General features: G+C 42.8%; 1 protein-coding gene across 9 annotated transcripts in view; it reads right to left on the reverse strand.

Moving 5' to 3' along the window:
* The window catches only part of RALY (RALY heterogeneous nuclear ribonucleoprotein), an 84971-nt gene that overhangs the window by 23729 nt on the left and 40260 nt on the right, over nt 1-20982 (reverse strand). Inside the window, exon 1 of one of the 9 annotated variants that reach the window (XM_042980585.1) lies at nt 18902-18992. The exons of the other annotated variants lie outside the window; for them this stretch is intronic. The gene's annotated coding sequence lies outside the window, so the exon portion shown is untranslated. Of the gene's footprint in view, nt 1-18901; nt 18993-20982 lie in introns of those variants that run through there. 9 annotated transcript variants of the gene reach the window in all.

The raw sequence follows: 20982 nt of genomic DNA on the forward strand, positions 1-20982 counted from the left end.
TTCTACATTAACAAAAGTGGCTTTAATTGATTACAAGGATATTAATAGGATGATTAATCAATTAATATAATAGTAAGTGATTCCTACCCTGCTGGTTGTGGTATGAGCCATGGGCAGTGGGATCTGATGTGCTGCCTAACATCCATCTGAGGAGACTGTATTAAAATAATCTGTTTCTGTGTCATCTCCTTTCCTACACTGACTTGTGAATTCCTGATGACAGGGACCGCACTTTCAGCATCCCCTCTGCCTTTCAGGATAGGCCCTGGCCAAGAGTGGGAGCTCAGACGTACCTGCTGAACTGAACTCCACGTACCACTGCCCCTGCCACCTCCACCATCCATTCCTCTTAAAGAAGCAGGCTGTACAGATAACACAGTCAGAAGAGACTTGAGTGAGACGGAAAGGAGGCATCTTTGCAGGGGCCTAATCCACCCAACCTTTAGGGAAGTCTGTTTTATAATGTAATAAATGATTAGGATTTATTAATTGCTTATTATGTGATAGATGAGGTGCTAAGTATTTTCTCATTCTTACAAGTCTTTGAGGTAAGAACTGTATCAAGATCATGATAGCCCTTTCTGAGGCCCTTTTAGGAGAATGACTCTGGCATCAGACAGCCTGGGTTCAAATCCCAGCTCTGCCATATATCAGCTATATGATCCTGGGTCATAACCAGGTTATGACCTGGGTCATAACCTCTCTGGAAATTAGTTTTCTCATTTGTAAAATGGGAATAACATTGCAGTATCCTCCCCATTAGGCTGATGGGAGAATTCAATGAGATAATGTACCATCAAGTTAAGCATTCAGGAATTTTCTAAATGAAAAACTATTAGTATTGGCCCCCCTGCTCAAAATACCACAATCTTATCATTGAGTAAGATTAAGAGAGAGTTTACTTCATCAGTAAAGCAGAACCAGAGTCTATTTGATTTGGTGATGGAGGCTAGGGCAAGAAGGAGTTCTCTTGAGCATACATCCACTGATGTGATGCCCCTGATGAAAACTCTTCAGAAAAGCCTCCTGTTTCTCATCCCCCAGGCAGATGCAGTCACTCACTCCTCTGGAACCCAATATCCTCTATGGACCTCTGCTGCAGCAACATTTGCTGCACTTTTGTATTCATACACCTGTCTCTCTCCAGTTTACTCTGAACTCCTTGAAGGCAGAGACTCTTTATTAATCTTTGCAATCCCAGGCTCCCAGACTGCCCTGGCAATCAGTAGATGTTCAGTGAATTTCTGCTATGAACAGGTAGGTGAAAGAATCCTAGATGGGTGCTGCTTCAGTAAATGGTTACCCAGGATTCCTGACATGGCAACTCCTCAAAAGTAAACTGTACAGTCAGTGTTCATGAGATGAGCCCAAGTTCCTCACCCATCATTATGGCAAAAGAACAGGCAAGACAGTGATGGGAGAGAAAACAAAGGAGGGACAGAGCAACAAGCTGGGGACCACTGGTGTCTTTGTTCAGTAGACAAAGGGAGCAGAGGCTCAAAAGAGAGACTGAGGGGTGTCTGGCTGGCTCAGTCAGTACAGCATCCAACTGCGGTCAGTACAGCATCCAATCCTGGGGTCTTGAGTTCGAGCTCCATGTTGGGTATAGAAATTATTTTTTTTTTTTTTAAATAGAGAAAAAGGCTAAAACTACAGCCCAGAGACTGCTAAATCTGGACTTTCTGTGGGGAAAGATATACGAGGTCCTTACCAAGCAAAGGCTAGAACTCTCCACCCTGGTCAGCAATCAACATAGCGAGGGAGACCCTGAAGTATCTGGTGACCCTGAGTTCGCCCAACCACTGGGCCCCCACCATGTTGGCTTATTGGAAAGAACACTGATCAAAGAGTTTGAAGTCATGAAGATTATTCCTGAGAATGTACAAATTTTTTATCTAATAAGTATTTCTTGAGGATCTACTATAGGTCAGGCTTGCACTAGGGACCTAGAATACAACCATGAATGTATCACTAATTTGCTATCCAGACCTTGGACAAGTCACTGTCCCTTCTCTGAGCCTTAGTGTCCTCATATACATGGAAGATAACCTCTGTCACTGGACTGTTCTGAGTACCAGATGTGGTCTGAACAAATCTACTGTACAACTCTGCAAATGCAAAGGTGATATATTTACTAGATCTGAACCAGAAGACTTAGCAAAATGCAAAGATAGCCCCTATTAAATGTCAAGAACAACTCCTTCTACCAGGGTCTAGATAGAAACTCAGCAGCACATTTTTTTTAAAGTAGGTTTCACGTCCAGCACAGAGACCAATGAGGGGCCTGAACTCAGGACCCTGAGATCATGACCTGAGCTGAGATCAAAAGTCAGACAGACCCTTAACCAACTGAGCCACCCCGGCGCCCCACCAACAGCATATTTCTATCCACTGAATTCTGTGGTGGAGATGGCAATGGAGGAACAGAAATTTGACACATTCTCTCCTAACCCCTCTTAGGATCTTCCCCATAGTTACTGATGTCAGAGTGTTCACCATTGAGAACTGCATTGTGAGCCCCTTGGATGAGCCCCTGGATACAAAAGGAAACTTCTTAAACCAAGAACAGACTTAAAACTTTTTGGGTTAGAGGAACCTTTCCAACCATTGAGCTAATCACCCAACCCCGAGTCCCCCCACTGCTTGGGAACATTTGGTGGCCATTAAGCCTGTTGCTTCATAATCTTTCTGTTTACTGGGATAAACACATCAAAACTGAAAGCTTTATGCTCTAACAATACTCTGATTAGTGGGTTGCAGAATCCTCTGTAATTTCATGATTTGTTGGCTAGAAGAAGAAGAATGGTGGAGTGCAAATAGTAGTGTGGCCCAAATGGAAGTCAGGCACCCTGATCTTCAAACTTGATTCCACTATGGACTGGCTCTGTAAACTTCGGTTATAGACCTCTATTACCTTAGTCAGAAAATAGAGGAACTGGATCAGCTCAGTGTTGCATGAACTCTTCGATGGATGACCAGTGTTCCTCAAGATGTTAATGAGAGTTCCTCACAAAAGGGGCTCCAAGGTCAAATACAAACAAGAAACTTGGCATATTCCATCTCCCCACAACACATCACTCCACCCAGAGTCACGTGCATACTATGGCTCTGAGAAGTCAGCAGGAAAGAAATGTGCTTCATATTACACAGTCTGACCTTTCCCAGTTTATTAACATCTCTTCTGAGGAAGACACACTAGCACACACCTCTGGAGTCCCTATCAGGTCTAGCCCACTGTGGTTTGTATCAGAAGTACTCAGCCGGGGGGCGCCTGGGTGGCTCAGTTGGTTGAGTGCCCGACTTCGGCTCAGGTCATGATCTCACAGTTTGTGGGTTCAAGCCCCGCATCAGGCTCTGTGCTGACCGCTTGCTCAGAACCTGGAGCCTGCTTCAGATTCTGTCCCGCCTTCTCTCTCTGCCCCTCCCCCGCTCACGCTTTGTCTCACTGTTTCTCAAAAATAAATAAATGTTAAAAAAAAAAAAAAAAGTTTTAAAAAAAGAAGTACTTAGCCAGAATACCCCAGCACCCTTGCTTCCCACTAATTCAGTTCTCTCAACCCAATGAGGCACTTAAACGATACTCTGGTTAACAGAAATTTATTACATGTAGCTCATTTTACTGTAATGAGAGTACTAATTTTCAAAGACTGAGAATACAAGAATTTAAAACACCTGAGATGGAAAACCTGCAGGTACTGAGCTTCTAATACTTGTTCTACACCATGTTGACATCTTTTTTATTCATTATGCCATTTAATCCTTAGACAACCGTGAGAAGTAAATATTATTATCCTCCTGTTACAGAGAAGGAAACTGAGGCTTGGAGGGGCTAGGTAACTTGCCTAGTTATGCAATCAGCAAATGGTGACCACCAGACTTCAAACCCAGGACTACTTGTCTCTCAGGTCGTGATTTTGTTTAGGGCTCTGCCACCATGACAATCAGATAGTCACTAACCTTCCCTGGTCTCAACTGCCAAGTGGGAATGGTAATCCTTGCACTGCTTCCCTCGCAGAGTTTCTCTAAGACTCAAAGGCAGTGATGTGCATGAAAGAGCTCTGTGATGTATAAAGATACGAATATGAGGGGCATCTGAAACATTGTGAATGAATGTTGATATTTTCTTCCATGATTTATAAGGTACCTGAGGTTATTACAGGCTTCCCATCATGCAAGTCAACTTCCTTATCCCAGTTACTTCCCACCCCAGAAAATCCTTAAAACTTTCTGGTTAAGATTTTGGATAAATAGGAAACATGTTAACTTCTCAGTATTGATTACTATTTAGTCTCTTTGTCAAAGTCACACTAAGCAGCCAATCTGCTTAAGGAGTTAGGAGTAAAAACAGCAGAGTGGGTGGTAGCCTGATGGAGTCTATAACATTCAGATGTCAGAATGGCTGTGGGATGAGGCTTCTTAACTTCATTTTGGGATATCCCTGGGAAATAGGTCCAAAGGGTCTTTTGGGACAGCAGGACCTAGAAGCATCTGTATGAAATACATCCAGGAGACCAACAAGTACGTGTGTGTATGGAGGCCAGGTGACAGGAGATGGGAGCTTCACTTTGTTGGCCAGCTTCACTTTGTTCTGGGATGGAACAATACCTTGGCAGGGGCCTATGCACAGGAACAGGAGTATATGTGTAGGGCTCTCAACTCATCCTCTGTCCCTGCCTGGGATCACACACACCCTCATGATCCACATTGCTATGGCCATCTGCTCCCTCCAGCTTCTGGCAGACTAAGGCCAAAAACAACAGCAAAGCATTCTTGAAACCAGGCCCTGGCTTGGGACAGAGAAGTAAATAACAAAAAGTCCCTGCTCTTAAGGAAAGTGCTGCACCAAGATGGCCTGAGCCTAACCAGAGACTCTCTTGTATAGCAAAGTCTCTGGCTCATGGGGTATATTCAAGAATTGTGTGAACTGAACAAATTCAAAGGAGCCTACATTCTATAATTTTAAGAGTACCTGTTTAGGGGCACCTGGTGGCTCAGTCGGTTAAGAGTCCAACTTCAGCTCAGGTCATGATTTTGCGGTTTGTGAGTTCCAGCCCCACATCAGGCTCTGTGCTGACAGCTCGGAGCCTGGAGCCTATTCAGATTCTGTGTCTCCCTCTCTCTCTGGCCCTTCCCCTCTCGAGGTCTGTCTCCCTCCCTCCTTCTTTCTCTCTCTCAAAAATAAATAAACATTAAAAAAAATTTTTTTTTTTAAAAGAGTACGTGTTTGGTGTCAGGAGCCCTGGATTCCAGTCCTTGGTCTGCATAAATAATTCAGTGAACTCTGGGCAAATTACTTAACTTCTATGAACCTCAGTTTACCCATCTGTACAGCAGGCTCTGTCTACCCCCATAAGGTGATATGTGTACCTAATTAGATAATGGTTGAGACAACACTCTGTACATGGCATGAGATGGAACGGCCGTAAGTGAAGGAACACTGGGACATACAGTCTTAAAAATTCAGAGCCCAGGGGCGCCTGTTGGCTCAATTGGTTAAGCGTCCAACTTCGGCTCAGGTCATGATCTTGGGGTCTGTGGGTTTGAGCCCCGCGTCAGGGTTCTGTCAGCACAGACCCTGGAGCCTGCTTCAGATTTTGTGTCTCCCTCTCTTTCTGACCCTCCCCACCCCTCTCAAAAATAATGAACATAAAAAAAATTTGTTTTTTTTAAATTCAGAGCCCAATCTAGAAAAGACTGAAATAAGATCCCTTTCTTCCTCCCCAGCCAACTTAGATCTGCCTTTCTCACACTGGAGATGTTCTTTGTATTTCTAGTGATGGGAGAAGGAAATGGGCCACACAAGCAAGGGACAGAAAGGTTGTCATCTTTCTACTTTCAAAAGTCTGTTTGGATCCACTGTATTTATAACCCTAGCTTTTGTTAAACAAAAGCTGTGAAACCATGAACAAGGCTCAGTCTTTCTGTTTTAGTTTCCTCATCTGTAACTAGGGGGAAGTTTCCTAAGTGACAAGATTGTAACTAAGATTAATTAATGATGGAAAAATGTTTTGTAACCCACAAAACACCACATAAATACCAGTTATTACAAAGCTGTCTTCCCATCAGCTCATGAGCTAACATAGAACAGTACTTGTCACCACGTGACAGGTGAGATAATCAAAGCCCAGAGAAAATACTGACAGTAACATACAGCTCTACTGTGACTTCCTCCAGCAGAGGTAATTTTTCCTTTGCTCTATTATAGGAGTTGCTTATTAGTTTGTTTGCCTCATTAAACTGACGTATCTCTGAGGAAGGGGACTACATACATCTTATGCATTTTTGTACCTCCATGCCCAGCATGGCACACCTAAAGAAATGTTACCTGAATAACTAACATTGGTAGCAGAAACACACCTAGAACCCAGGACTAATCCCGGGTCTAGGATTCTTACCAAAGAGCAAGGGGCCTAAACCTCATAGATATGACAACTTCTCTCTTCCTCAATTCCCCCACTCAAGCAAGATTCAACTTCCCATTCCTGGAAAGTCTTTGGGCCTTTGTACGTGCTTGTCTGCCAAGTTTAAACACTGCTCATCTGCTTCTTTGCCTAGTTAATTCCTATTCACCCCTTAGATTTGGAGACTTTCTAATCTAATACTGGGTTAGGTGTCCCCTCTCCTCCCATGACTGTTCCCATGTCAAAAGTGTCAGCTCAAGGTTTAATGAATGAAATACTGGATCTAGAAATCCAAAAGTGATGCAGGAAAAAGGTTCCTGGCCTGGAAGTCAAGAGGCTTGGTGGACTCTAATTCTAGCTCCACGACTACAGTGCTTGGTGATCTTGGGCAAACCCTAGCCCTTCTCTGAATGACCCATAAATGAGCTACTGTCTGTTAATGATTTCAGAAGGTCCTTTTGGCACTAACAGTATACGAGTCTTAGACTCGTGCTAAGTCCTAGAGGTGAGGAACTTCAGAAGCCAATTGTGTGCTCCATAATATGGGAAGCTCAACATCCCTACTCCACAACCAGACTCTTCTGTCAGCAGCTCCCAACCCATTGGTTTACTTAATTCCTCCTGATGAATTCCTCCTGATTTATTCCTGCCAAGAATAAATCGTAGGTGAGCAGCAGAGCATTTTAATGAGTCCAGAGCCTAATGAATCCTTTCCTTCCTGTGTCAATTAGAATTTCAAAGCTAGGATCCCCAAGGACCAATTTATTGGGAACAGAGAGAAGCCTTTTGCTCATCAACTGCTGCCTGAGCTACCTCCCTGGCCTTCCATGTCTGCTATGTAACAATCGTGCTTACTCAGATATACCAGCTGGAGCGAAAGACTAGCCTGAGAGGCTCCCACTTGCCCAACATTTCTGGGGCTGGAACTTGAGGAAAGAATGGAGGGATCCAGGGCATGTGGGGAGGAGAGTGTCAGAGAATCAGAGCAGACCTGACTTTAATACCACCTTCTAAAGATACTAGTCTTCACAGAGCTAATCACAACAGAGCAACTTGCCATTCACTCAACTAAGTATCAGGTATTGTGAGACACTTACTTACCTAAGGTATTCTGAATCCTCACAACAAATCCCAAAACACTGTTATCAACAACACTGTTTTACAGACAGGGAAGACAGGAGGTTCTGAGAGGTAAAGTAAGAATTAGACTAAAAAACACAATTAGTAACTGGTAGACAGTGGTCTGAACTCAATCTGTGTAACTACAGAGACTGGGCTCTTTGTATCAGACCACAGCAGCCCTCTCCAGGGGCTGACACAAGGTCAATGGCTGATGTCATGAATAGCAGAAATGGCCTATGGGCAGCCACAGCCATGTTGGGACACTTGCCACCAACACACTGTCTTTTGCCCTTGCACAAACAAGGGTCGCTATGCATTGCTGCTCCTCTCATTCAATAGAGTTGGCAATCCCCTCATCCTCAGAACACAATCCAAGCAGAGTCACCATCAACACTACCCCGAGGCTCCTACCCTAGATATGTTTTGATTTATTTGATTTGAGAGGAGTTGCCAATTCCTGATCTAGTGGCTCCCAGGCACCCAGTTCTCTGCCTCCCCATCCTTTCCTCTTCAAATCACACAGGGCCAGCCTGTTACGGCTGCTCAGTCATCAATGGAGGCACATTTCCCAAGGTGAGCAGGTAAGCATATCAGGTTTCCAAATTGTTAGGGGATGAAATTTTAGGGCTCTGGTGGGAAAAACATTTAAGAGTGAGGTCAAGAGTCTTGTCCAAGTTTACAAAGCTAGAAAATAGAAACCCTAGAACATAGGTATGCACCGAATCCTAACCTGACATCTATTTATATACAAAAAATAAATAGAAACAAACAAAAAAAAATGAATGTTTTGAAAATTTTTTAACTTTGAGAAAACTATAGATTCACATGCTGTAATTATTTTTTAAAAGCACTTAGCACAGTGCCTGGCACACAGAAAAACCCCTAAGTGTTAGCTTTAGATAAACAGGAAAAAGCTTTAGATAAACAGAGACTGGGTGGCAAAGGAAATCAAGTTCTGCCACTAATTAGATAGGTGGCCTTGGGCAAATCACTTGTCCTCTCTGGATTTCTAATATCAGGGGGTTGAAACAAAAGGATGTCCAAGAACCTCTCTAGCTTTGACCTTCCAGGAATCACTGTATTATCAGATCATGAGTGCAAGAGTGGGTCTGGGAAATGCTAATGCTGTGATAAAGAAAAGTAGCCAGAAATGAAATACTACAATGGTGTGACAGGAGCCCAGGGAACAGGAAGAGGGAAAGAGCTGAGTGAGGGAGAGGAGAAGGAAGGGATTAAATGAGATTCAAGTTAATCTTGGATCAAAGCCAAAAGACAGCAGGGAGGCAAAGGAAGGGAAGCTGAACCAGGATGATACCAATCCTGGCCTTGCTGCTAACTTGCTGTATGGCCCTGGCTCTTTATTGGTCAGCCTCATTTTCTCACTGGCCAATTGGACCTCAGGGCCCTGTATGTTCTGGCCCTCACCAACCTCATCTCCTGCTTTCTGCCCCCTCAGGCTGCTGCTCCAGCCACACTGTCTGCCTTCTGGTTTTTCTACAAACGTGTTCCTGCCTTGGGGACTTTTCACTTGCTCTTCTATCAGCTGAAAATGTTAGAAAGGGCTTAACCCTTCACTCCTGCTTATCTTTCTTCATATACAAAATGATAGAATAACTAATGATTTACTCATTTTCTGTCTCCCCCACTACAAGTTTCATGAAGGTAGTCTGTTTTGTTCACTACCATATCACAGCTCCAAGAGTATCATCAGGCATTTGCTGAATACATGACTGGATGGATGGATGGTCGGACAGATGGACAGACCGACTGACCGACCACTGGTCCTAAGAAGTCCACTCTAATTCTAGCATGCTATGATTAACTTACGGACTTGTGGAAATGGAGAACATCTCAGAGGTTCAAGCTCAAGTAAGCTTAGGTCTAACCTGTCCTCTTGGCTCCATTTTTTAACATTCACTTTGCTTCAGTGGCTCTTCACAAATTATTTCCAAATGTAACATATACACCGTAACACATAGCTACACACACACACACACACACACACACACACACACACACACGCACACACGCACAAATAGATAAATACGTATCACTTAATTCAAAGATGGTAAATTACATGCTATATAAGAAACACAATACTCACATAGTATTTCCTTAGCCTAGAATATTATACCTTACCCAGTTTAGCCCCAACTTACTGTTAACTTTAACCCTAACCACACTCCATTCCTGAAATCCTATACTCTGGTTACACTGGACTATTTACCCTTCTCTGAGACATACGCCTAAATTCTGTGTCTTTATCCTCACTGGTCTCATCACTTGGAAGCTGCAGACTCCCCTTCACAATTACCAAATACTTCTTTCACAAATGTCAAATATCTATCTCATCTTTGAAGTCCAACTCAAATACCATCTTCGTGAACCTTCCCTTCATCTCTCAGGCAGTTAGTATCCCCTTCTCCTCCATGTTCCCAAAGCACTGCACAGTAAGATCTCCACAACTATATGCTTCCATTATAGTGATCATCACTGTAGTCTACTTACTTTACCTGCCTGTCCTCTTAAATCAACTATGGGCTCCAAAGGCCTTGACCATGCATTTGCCTTCTCCATATCCCTAAGGACCTATATCCCTATGCCTGCCACAAATGTTTATCAAATTGAGTGTTAGTGTGGTTCCACAACTAAGAACATTTCCTAACCTTCTCTCATAGACTCAATCAGGTAGTTCTTCCCTTCTACTGTCCAAAAGTTGGTTTCTCTAATATTTCTACCTGCTAGTATGAACTCCTTTGGAACAAAGAGCCTGAGGAACAGGGAGATGGAGAAGAGGCTAGAAAGAAAGGAAAGAAATAGTCTTTGCAGAGCCTTGAATGTCATCCTAAGGAGACTGGACTTATTCTACTAGACGTTTTATGAGCAGGAAGTAGTAAATAAGGAATGTGTTTTAAAACCTATTGCAAGAGAAAGGAGGTTATACTTCAGGGACAAAGACTGGAGGTAGGGAGAGGGGTTGATTGACAATGAAAATAGTCCCAGTGAGAGAGGATTAAGATCTGGCCTTGGGTGGTAGCAATGAGGATGAGAAGATGGGTAAAACATGTTCAGAGACAAAACCACATAATGAAAGCAGTTACTTACTTCACCCAAATAGAACTCTGTGCTCAAAACCAACTTCCTCCATATGGAAGTATATAAGCTCTTGGCATCCAAGATGGCCCTGAGGGAAACCAGGAGCAAGGAGAAAGCTTCCTTGACACGGGGGTGGGGGAGCAAATCTAGGATCAGTAAAGGCCAAGATCCACACCAGTGGGTAGGGCTGTAGGAGAGAGTTCAAGATTTTGCTGATGGCTGCTATCAGCAGAAGCTTCAGCAAAGAAGTAAGGTCTGTGCCCTGAACAGAAAGGTGCCCTCCTGGGTTGGAACAGCTCTAGCTAGCTTTAATACAAGAGGTTCTAATCATTTTCAGTGATGATATGTTAAGGAAAATTATCCAAAATTTGGAAATAAGGCATAGAAACAGTTGTGTGACCTTTTAAAGTCAGATTAGAACATTTTTTAATATGCATGTGAGAGTCATCTGATGCTCCTCTGATACTTTTGGAGAATGGAATTTTGTTTGACTTACTGTTCACAAATGGTTAGAACCCAAATGTTTCAAAACTGCAAAGTTAGAGGTTAATGTGTAGAAAACAGAGAAGGCTCAATTCTAAGCAGAGAGGATAATGCCAAAGTTTACATTTTCATTAGGAGATTAATCAATTTTGAAATCTAAGCAATCTAATTTCAGCAATCCTTTTTTCTACTAACAACATGAAATCCAGTTTCTCAGCTGTTCTCTTTCTTTTGGTTTCCACACTAATGAGTTAAACAAAACTTGACACATGCTCACCATATGCAGGAGAATTATGCCCTGACAAAGTACAAACACCCATAGGCCTATCTCACAGGAAACAGACCCAAGGAGACACAAAAAAGCCTGACATCCAGGCACAGGTAAGTTAGTGAAGTTGACCAGGTGGTCATTTAGGAACTGACATAAAGCTCAGTGTAGTAGAAAGGGCACCAGGCTGAGAGTCAGAAGACTTGCCACTAATTCACTGCACAATCTTGGGCATATAACTTATTGGCCCTTGCTGGGCCCCAATTTCATAATTAAAAGGGTTCCTTTGTAAACCTGATGACTGTTAGTTAAGGTATCTTTCCACTCTGACATCCTAAAATTCCATCATTTTAGAAAATGATCATGGGGAAAATGCAGAGCCAAAAATATTGTTTACCCTATTCCTAAAAATGTAGCACTATAAGGGTGTCTCATTAAGAAGCCCTAGTATGGGGCGCCTGGGCGGCTCAGTCGGTTAAGCGTCCGACTTCAGTTCAGGTCATGATCTCGCGGTCCGTGAGTTCGAGCCCCACATCGGGCTCTGGGCTCAGAGCCTGGAGCCTGCTTCTGATTCTGTGTCTCCCTCTCTCTCTGCCCCTCCCCCGTTCATGCTCTGTCTCTGTCTCAAAAATAAATAAATGTTTAAAAAAAAAAAAAAAAGAAGAAGCCCTAGTAACTGAGTAAAAATGGGTGAGGAAGGGGACAAATAGAGAAGGACTCAGAAAAGGGCAGGAACTAAGTCTGCCCATTTTGCAGCTGAAGACTGGGTGGTGCCCAAGGCCAGGGACAGAACCCTTTCAGGAAGGGCTTAGATTCACTGTTGTCACCAAGACTAGCTACTGAAGGCAAAGGCCTTCAGTTTCCTCACAGTAAGATCTCTTCAAGTAAAGTGCTTTGTAACTGAAAACCGAGTACAGATTTGAGGACCTATTAGAACAATCTTATTCCTAATCTCTTAAATGTAGGTCTCTTCTCCTGCCAGGTCCCCGAAAGAAGCTTATCAAACTTCAGATATATAGACCCTCTTTCTTCTTTCCCTGCATTTCAGAGCTGCTGTCGTAAGTAGGGGTTTACTGCTTGAAATAGTTCCCTCATTCAACTCTGAAAATGACAAGCACACTCTTTACAAGGGATTCAGTGTTGCATGTTGAAGATGGAAACCCGGCCTCCTGCTTGGATCTTTGGGCCACACACCTGGGTCCTAAAGAAGTTGGTTTGAGGCAGGCAGAGAAAAAAACTCATGGGAAAATGGCACTGAAGGCATGGAGAATATTCCCATTATACTAAAGCCACTAAATGTCCCTTCCTGGGCACTTCTGAATACTCTACCTGCCGGGAGGCCAGAGAGGCAGTATGGTACTCAAGGAAGAGCTTGCTATGGGATCTGTGAGGTTAGGAGGACCAGAGTTCAAACCCCAGCTCTTTCACAGACTAGATATATATGACCTCAAGCAAATTCATTTACTTCCCTGAGCCTCAGCTTTTCCCTATAGAACTATTAATAACTTGATGAATTGCAAAGACTAAAGGAAATAATCAATTTAAAGTACCTATCACAATATCTGGCACATAGTAGACACCTCAATAAGTGTTACTTCCATCAAGAAGGAAAGGGCAAATAGCAAAAAACAACTGAATGTGATTCACATGCCAGGTAGGGAGGACTTGGGGACAAACACCCCAGCCAGCAGCAGATCAGAGCTGCTGATCAAAGTTGCTCAGAATGGGAATGGGCTGATTTGGAGAGTCTGATGTGCTATTCTAAGAGCATCTGGCTCCTGTACCAGCCAAAGCAAATCAAAGAGAAGTGCTTATAGAGCGCTTGTTTCTAAAACAAGTGCGGGCTGTTACTGACACATGCCACAGGGGAATTGAGAAGACTGTTGGCGAATATGTTAAGAAAGCTGACATGCTTTCATTTCTAATCTCTGCTACTACACGCACATCTCATCTCTACTACTACAACTGACCTTGGCTCCAGAGAGGAGAAAACTAGATGGAGACACAAGAGACCTAGGTTCTGGTCTGAGTTCAACCCTGAGCAGGTGACTTAATCTCTCTCTCCTCAATTTTTTCTTTCCTCCTCCAAATAATGGTAATTCTCTATGTGCCTCCTACTCTATTATCACTCTATCTCATCATTTTCAGATGATGACACTATAGCTCCAAAAGATCAAGCAAGTACTGGAAGGAATTTGAATTCAAAGTCTGCTGTCAAAGCCTATAGTCTTCTACTCTGCTGCATTATCTCCCAATGTTAAATGAGGGGTTGGACCAGGTGGACCAAAGCATTCCTCAGCTTGAAAATTTATGATTCTTAGTGGCCTGAAATTGTGGTTTCAAAAGCATTCTAAATACTCTAGGGCTAGACAAAGCGTGACTTGTTAAGCCTTTGCATATAAATGAAATCCTCAACACCAAGGAGAGCCAAAAGAAAGTGAACAGTGAAATTTTAGAAAGCCCTAAAGAGGCACTTTGAGAATACATCACCTAACTCATTTTAAAGATAGGGGTATGAAGACTGCAGAAAGAGAAATCGCTTGACTGGGAACACCCAGAAAGAGGTAATGGAGCACAAATTGGGGTCCTATGTCTCATGGTCTCTCTCATACTTGGCATCTACTGTCTCCAACCTTCTGGGCCATTCTGATTCACTCTTTGATATTTCTTTTCCAAATGCTGGGTGACCTGCAGGTCCCTGCCCCTGCAGCAGACTCCCAGACACTTCCAACATCTGCTCATTGTAGATAATGGCTTTCATTGTAACTGTCCTTGCTGCAGCCTCGAGCAGGACTGAAGGCTTCTTTGACCCCCTCTTGACTTTTTGTTTTCTCTTGACTCTTTGATGCCTTTGAACCACAGATCAATGTGCCTTTAGAGGCACAGAACTAGAAGGGACATCAGCAATTATAGGTCAACTTTCTATCTCATTCCTTCTTTTCAGAGCAGAAGAAACTGAGGCTGAGACATACTAAATGCTTTTCTAAGGCTGAGTTAGTAAAACAGAGTTAAGAGCCTGGGTCGCAATATTCACCTTCTATTATAATCTGACACTGAACACATGGTATCAGAATTTATTTCTATCACTAGTGACTGAACACCAATCCAGGCCAGGCACTTTTTTTTTTTTTCTTCATAATCTCCTATTAGCATCCCAATAACCATCCCAATTTTTGTTCCCATTTTGCAGATGAGGAAACTACAGCTCAGAGGTACACAGGAAGGGTGTAATTAAACTTCCAAAGACCAGGGGCGCCCGGGTGGCTCAGTCGGTTGAGCGTCCGACTTCGGCTCAGGTCATGATCTCGCGGCCCGTGGGTTCGAGCCCCGCGTCAGGCTCTGTGCTGATGGCTCAGAGCCTGGAGCCTGTTTCAGATTCTGTGTCTCCCTCTTTCTCTGACCCTCCCCTGTTCATGCTCTCTCTCTCTCTCTCTCTCTCTGTCTCAAAAATAAATACATGTTATTTTAAAAAAATAATAATAAACTTCCAAAGACCAGTTATACTGCAGGTAACTTTTGTCTCTTGCCCTATGCACTTAGTGCAATAACTCTTGACAGATTATCCTAATAGGGCAGGGGGAGGCAAAGAGGGTGGGAAAAGAGTGGAAATTCAGACAATACAAAATGACAGATAATTCAAAATAAGCAATTTAAGCTTTTGTAGCATAGTTTCATTATTTTTCTGTATCTGTCTCATTAAATCCTAAGTCACCTCAACTTATGTCCTACTCATCTTAGGGGTCTAGCACCACAGCTCCTGATAGACCTCGGTTTCCTCATCTACTGTTTCCCAGTTTCACATCTTGGATTTTTGATCTCTTGGCCTTATGCTTAGGCTCAGGACCCTGCCTCTCTGCCACAGCCAACATCCTTAGAACTGCCCTCTAGCTGATCTGACCTAAAGGACCTATCAGTCCCTCTTCTGTCTGGCCTGCTGCTCCAGTGGGACAGGAAGACCCTCGTTGGTTTTAATGAAAACTGGGAAAGGAAGGAGGGAGGCACAGGGCCCAATACAGCCCAGAGCCCTTTACATACTGTTCCTTCCCCCTAAGTGAGCTGGACCTTATTGCTTTCCTGTGACAGCAACCCTTGAGAAAGCCAGCTGTTTCTAGAACCAAAGTAATAAAATGTGGGCAAAATTCCTGGGTGGGGGAAAAAAAACAGGGACAGCTGCTTCTTATATGAGCTGCCCTGGTAGCCTCCCTCAGATGTTCTCCACAGAATTCTCTAGGAGCCATGTGATGATTACCCTGGCAGATAAGAAACCTCCTGCCTTACTAAGCCAAAAGCCCACTTAGGTCAGACATTCATCCCACACCTTGAAGGATAAGAATGCACTGCTACCGCCCCTGGACCTTCTCAGACTCTGTCCCTGGTCCCTATCACCATAATTACTATCATTAATAGTCCCTTACATTTTGTACAGTATTTAACAGTTTTATACAGCACTTACTTGAAATGTGCCTTACACAGTTGGATAGGTAGAAGCTGTTATTCCTTGTTCACAGATGTGGGAACTAGAGGCCACAAATAAGTAACCAACAAGCCCAGGTTATTCCTCAGAGCTCTTACACCTCAATGTTACCTAAGAGATCTACATTTAAGCCATATTTCTTTAATAGAATTAAATTTCTGCTTAGAATCTCATTATCAGGCAACAGAGGTATTCTGCAAGGTCTCAAAAGCCATCTTGAAGCCTCTAAAATCTGTGAAGTGGGCAGTTATCTCCTCCAGCTCTTGGCTCAGCTCTGTATCAGGCAAAATCTCCTCAGAAGCCTGGGGAGCTCTGGCTTTCCATGTATCACCTGACTTCCTGTTGCATCACCCCAATATTCTACATGAGGCTCAGGCCTCACCCAAATCCTGACTTGAGATAGGCAGGATCAAGGCTGCCCAGCATTATGGGTCTAGCCCTGCCCCCTCCCAGTTGATAACACATACAATGTGGACAATTTGCCTACTCCAATGTTTCTGAGTTAGGCCCTCTGTGAAGCTCCAGATACTTCTGAAGAGACTACATCGGAAGCACACTGACAGCCCACACATCAGTCAAGTCTGAAGATGACTCTTAGGAACTGCAAAGTGCCTTTAAAAGATAACCTAAGTCAGGGGTGCCTGGGTGGCTCAGTTGGTTGAGCATCTGATTCTTTCAGCTCTGGTCATGATCTCACAATTCCTGGGTTTGAGCCCTGCATCAGGCTCCATACTGACAGTGCAAAGTCTGCTTGCGACTCTCTCTCTTCTCTCTCTGCTCCTCCTCCACTTGCATGTGCTCGCTAGCATGCTCTCTCAAAATAAATAAACTTAAAAATTTTTTTATTTTAAATAACTTAGGTCTTAAGAAACTAGAAAAAGAAGAGCAAACTACCCCTAAGAAAGCTAGTCAGGAAGTAATAAAGATTATAGGAAGAAATCAATGGAATAGAAAAACAATGCAACCAAAGTTGCTTCTTTGAAAAGATTAACAAAATTGGTAAACCTTTAACAAGACTGACCAAGAAAAGAGAAGATATAAATTGCCAAAACCAGGAATTTAAAAAGGGTTATCATGACTGATCTTACAGAAGTTAAAAGAATTATAAAGGAATCCTATGAACAACTTTAAACCAAGAAATTAGTCAATTTAGATGAAATGAAAACATTCCAAGAAAGGCACAAATTATCAAAAGTGACTCAAACAGAAACAGAAAATCTGAGTCGGCCAACAACAACAACAACAACAACAACAACAACAACACACACACACATTAAATCAGTAATTAAAAATCTTCCAACAGAGAAAAGCCCAGGCCCACATTGGCCTCCCTGGAAAATTCTGTAACACATTCAAAAAGTAAATAATCCTTATGAATACAGACACAAAAATCTTCAACAAAATAGCAATGTAAAGGGCACCTGGGTGGCTCAGTCAGTTAAGCGTCCAATCTCGGCTCAGATCATGATCTCATAGTTCATTAGTTCCAGCCCCCCATGAGGCTCTATGCTGAGAGCGTGAAGCCTGCTTGGTAGTCCCCCACTTGCTCCCTCCCCCACTTGCTCTCTCTCAAAATAAATAAACTTTAAAAAAAAAACAAAACACTGCAATCCAAATCCAACACCATCTAAATAGGATCATACACTCTGAGGATGGGGGGGAAATAAATAAATAAATAAGGATCATATACTCTGACCAAGTGGGATTTACTCTGGAATACAAGGTTAGTTTGATAGCCAAAAATCAATTGATGTAGTGTGCCATGTTAGTAGAATAAAGAACAAAAAACACACAATCTATAAAATCCAACATCCATCCATGGTAAAAAACCTCTCAGTAAATTAGTAATGGAAGGAAGCTCACTTGGCCTGATAAAATTCATCTATAGCTAACATATAGTATCAACAAAAAACTTTATAGCTAATACCACACTTAACAGTGAAAGACTAAATAATTTCTCCCCTAAAATTGGGAACAAGGTAAGAGTGTCTGCTCTCACCAATTCTATTCAACATTGTGCTGGAGGTCTCAACTGGTGCAATCAGGTTTTTAATGAATGTCAGACTATATCTTTCCCCTACTCAAAACACTCCAATGGCTTCCTATTTCACTCAGAATAAAGCCCTATATGATCTGGGTCCCTGTCTACCCTTATGACTTCTCCATACTCCACTCTCCCTCTTGGTCACTTCACCTCTAGCCACTTGGCTCCCTTTTGCTCCTCAAACACAGTAAGCATGCTCCCTGTTTTAGGGTCTCTGAACTTGCTGTACTCTATGCCTGGGATGTTATTCCCCAAGATATTAAGCATAGCTCACTACTACAGTTCCTGTATATTTCTGCAGAGATTTTATTTTCTCAAGAGGCCTTTTTCTCAAGAGAGGCCTTTTTTTCATCATGAAGTCCCACTCCATTCCCTTACCCTGCTTTGTCTTCATACATATTCATTTGTTTATTTTCCTCCACTAGAATGTAAACTATAAGAGAGAAAACTATTTTCTTCACTGCTATATTTTAAAACTGTGCCTGCCCCAGGGTTGACACTCAATACTCACTGGATGAATGAATATCTTTAAAAATAAAGTTTTATATAGGAGAGTGAATAAAAGGGGAGCAGGAAGAAATCACTGGCTCAAGAGGCTGAGAAAGACCAGGGTTTTAGGTCACAGGGAACAGCCAATATAGGATAATAGAAAAAAATTTGGTTGTCTGGAGCTGGGTTCTTCTGGGTTCTAAGCTTAGCTCTTCCAATCACTGTCTGTCTCTAGGCCTCAGTAATTTCTAAAATGAGAATATCACCACCTACCTCCCAAGCTGCTATGAAAATGAAATCAACTTATGTAGAGGACTCAGTACAGCATCTGATAATATAGTAGACATTATAATTTAACATTTTCTGATACCCCTGGCCTTTAAGAGGACCTAGAACTACCTTAAAAATTACCTAGCTCCACTTCACTGAAGTACACAGATGTCTGTAGGACTGCTGCCCCTAAACTAAATGGCCTCCATACTCATTTTAACTTCTCTTTCTGATCATTCTTCTTTTATCCTTACCTTTCAGCTCTCTCCTTTAGCTGTTAATATAGCAGCTCTTCCCCCTTTTTTGATATGCTGCTTTGAATCTTATGGGAGTTTAGAAACCAGATTACTAAGCCTGTTACAACACATAAAAATAGGAGTAAATTAGTGCTGTATAAGGGCTTAAGGATGACAATGCTTTGCTTCCTTGTTTTTTTTTAGTTGAAACTTGTTTTTAGTAGAAACTTGAGTACATTAGATAAATAAGCTAGACACTTTATCACGTGGAATCATTCATAGTTTGAAACAATCAATAAAGGAATTCTTCACAAGGCAGGTGGTGTAACAGTAAGGTCCAAGCTTAGCACCAGGCCATGGGAAAGCAAGAAGCTACAGAACTTAGGTTAACCAGACAAAAAGAGGTGCCATCAAGAGCCTGAAAATTCAGAATAGGACAGAAGATTGGCTAATATGGATTCCAAGAGCACCAGGTTGGGGACAGACCTCTCTGTGCACCCTCCAGCAAACAGAACAGAGAACAAAATGTCCATTGTTACAGAATGTGAAGAGAGTGGCCTATATCACTGACCACAGGCATGAGAGAGATGGTGGGGAAAACTGGATGAGCATAGCCTCTGATAAGATTATGAGGCTCTAGCATAAGTTCATTTTTCACTAGTTGGAGGGTGAGAGGTGGGGATGGACAAAGATCTTAGGGCCAAAATAGGAATAGCCTTCCTCTTCTGACAGGACAGTAGGAAACAAGGCAACATCTAAGTGGAATTAGTCAGTAAGGGCAGACACATGCTGGGGATTGGCTCTTGAAAAGTGCTTTAATATCAGAGCCCGGATGTGTGAGCGCATTTAAACCTGCATTCTGTAGCCCCCATGCTGCAAATCATGCTGCCGATGCTGCCTGGCTTTGTCTGTGTGCCTTGGAATCCCTTCCTTTGTGGAAAGATTGAGTTCCAGGCAGAACCTGTACAAGAAGGAGAGGAAGAGAAGAGTATGGGAGAAGATTTACAGCACAAATCTCCAAAGGAAAACCTTCCCTTTTTCCTTTGGGGAGTGGGGTGGCAAACAGGTCAAGGACTGAGGTGCCAGAGATACTTATAGTGCTTTATTCTCACTTTCTCTCATTTCGGTCATGCTGCTTTACAATTTACAAAGCTTTCCAACTTGCATTTCTCATTTGATTCTGTACGACATCCTGCAGGGTTGGTGTACACATAAGAGACATGTGGGGGTGCAGGGAAGCAGTCCAATTTTACAAATACAGAAGCAGAGATTGTCCAAGGGCAGATGTTGAGAGAGAAGAGGAAAAAACCAGGTTTCCCAACTCCAACCCAGCTCTCCAGGTCCCTATCTGTGCTTATCCCCGTGTTTACGATTATGTGTTATAGGTATTTTCTCCCCCTTATAATCATATGGCTGGCGCTGGGCCTTAACTGCATGAAGATTCTTTCCAACTTTTAGTCTCCTGGCCCCCTCACTAGAAATGCCATTGCCTCAGAAGGAACCCCGAACTCCTGCCTTCCCTGCTGGGCCCCTCAAATCACTGGATCTCCTTCCTGAATCCCTAAGGAGGTCTGTCTTTTTTTTAACTTTGTAAGAAAAATCAGGATTCCAAGGAGATTAACAGCCCAAGGAAAGTCTGCCAAGTCAAGGAGAACAATGGTGTTTACACTGACCAGGTTCTAACATCAGCTTTATGGATTCCCAAATGTGAACTCCAGGCAACTTATTTCAGCTATCAGAGCCTCAATTCCCTCATCCATAAATTTTGTCTAGATTAAATGAGACCCATAACACAACTGGTTCTTAATGTGTTGATTTCCCTTCCTGTCTCAGCATCTTCGGTTTTTCCTTTAAGTTTCCCCTGATTTCCCCTTCACACAGCCCCAACTCTTTCGCTCCATCCTCACCACTTATAATCACATTTTCCAGGACTGATAAAACTAGTTTCTGAAGCTGACCTATGGGCTTGGTAGGCCAGTCAAGACTGAAATCAGGAAAGTTTCTAAGGGCTACAAGGTCATGTTAAGAGAGCTTATAGGAGAATGAGTTTAGCTGCCAGGTTCAGGATAACCCCCAACACAAAGCTGGCAGAAGCCAAA

Source organism: Panthera tigris, chromosome A3, assembly GCF_018350195.1.
Source record: "Panthera tigris isolate Pti1 chromosome A3, P.tigris_Pti1_mat1.1, whole genome shotgun sequence".
In the NCBI taxonomy this organism is placed as follows: Eukaryota; Metazoa; Chordata; class Mammalia; order Carnivora; family Felidae; genus Panthera; species Panthera tigris.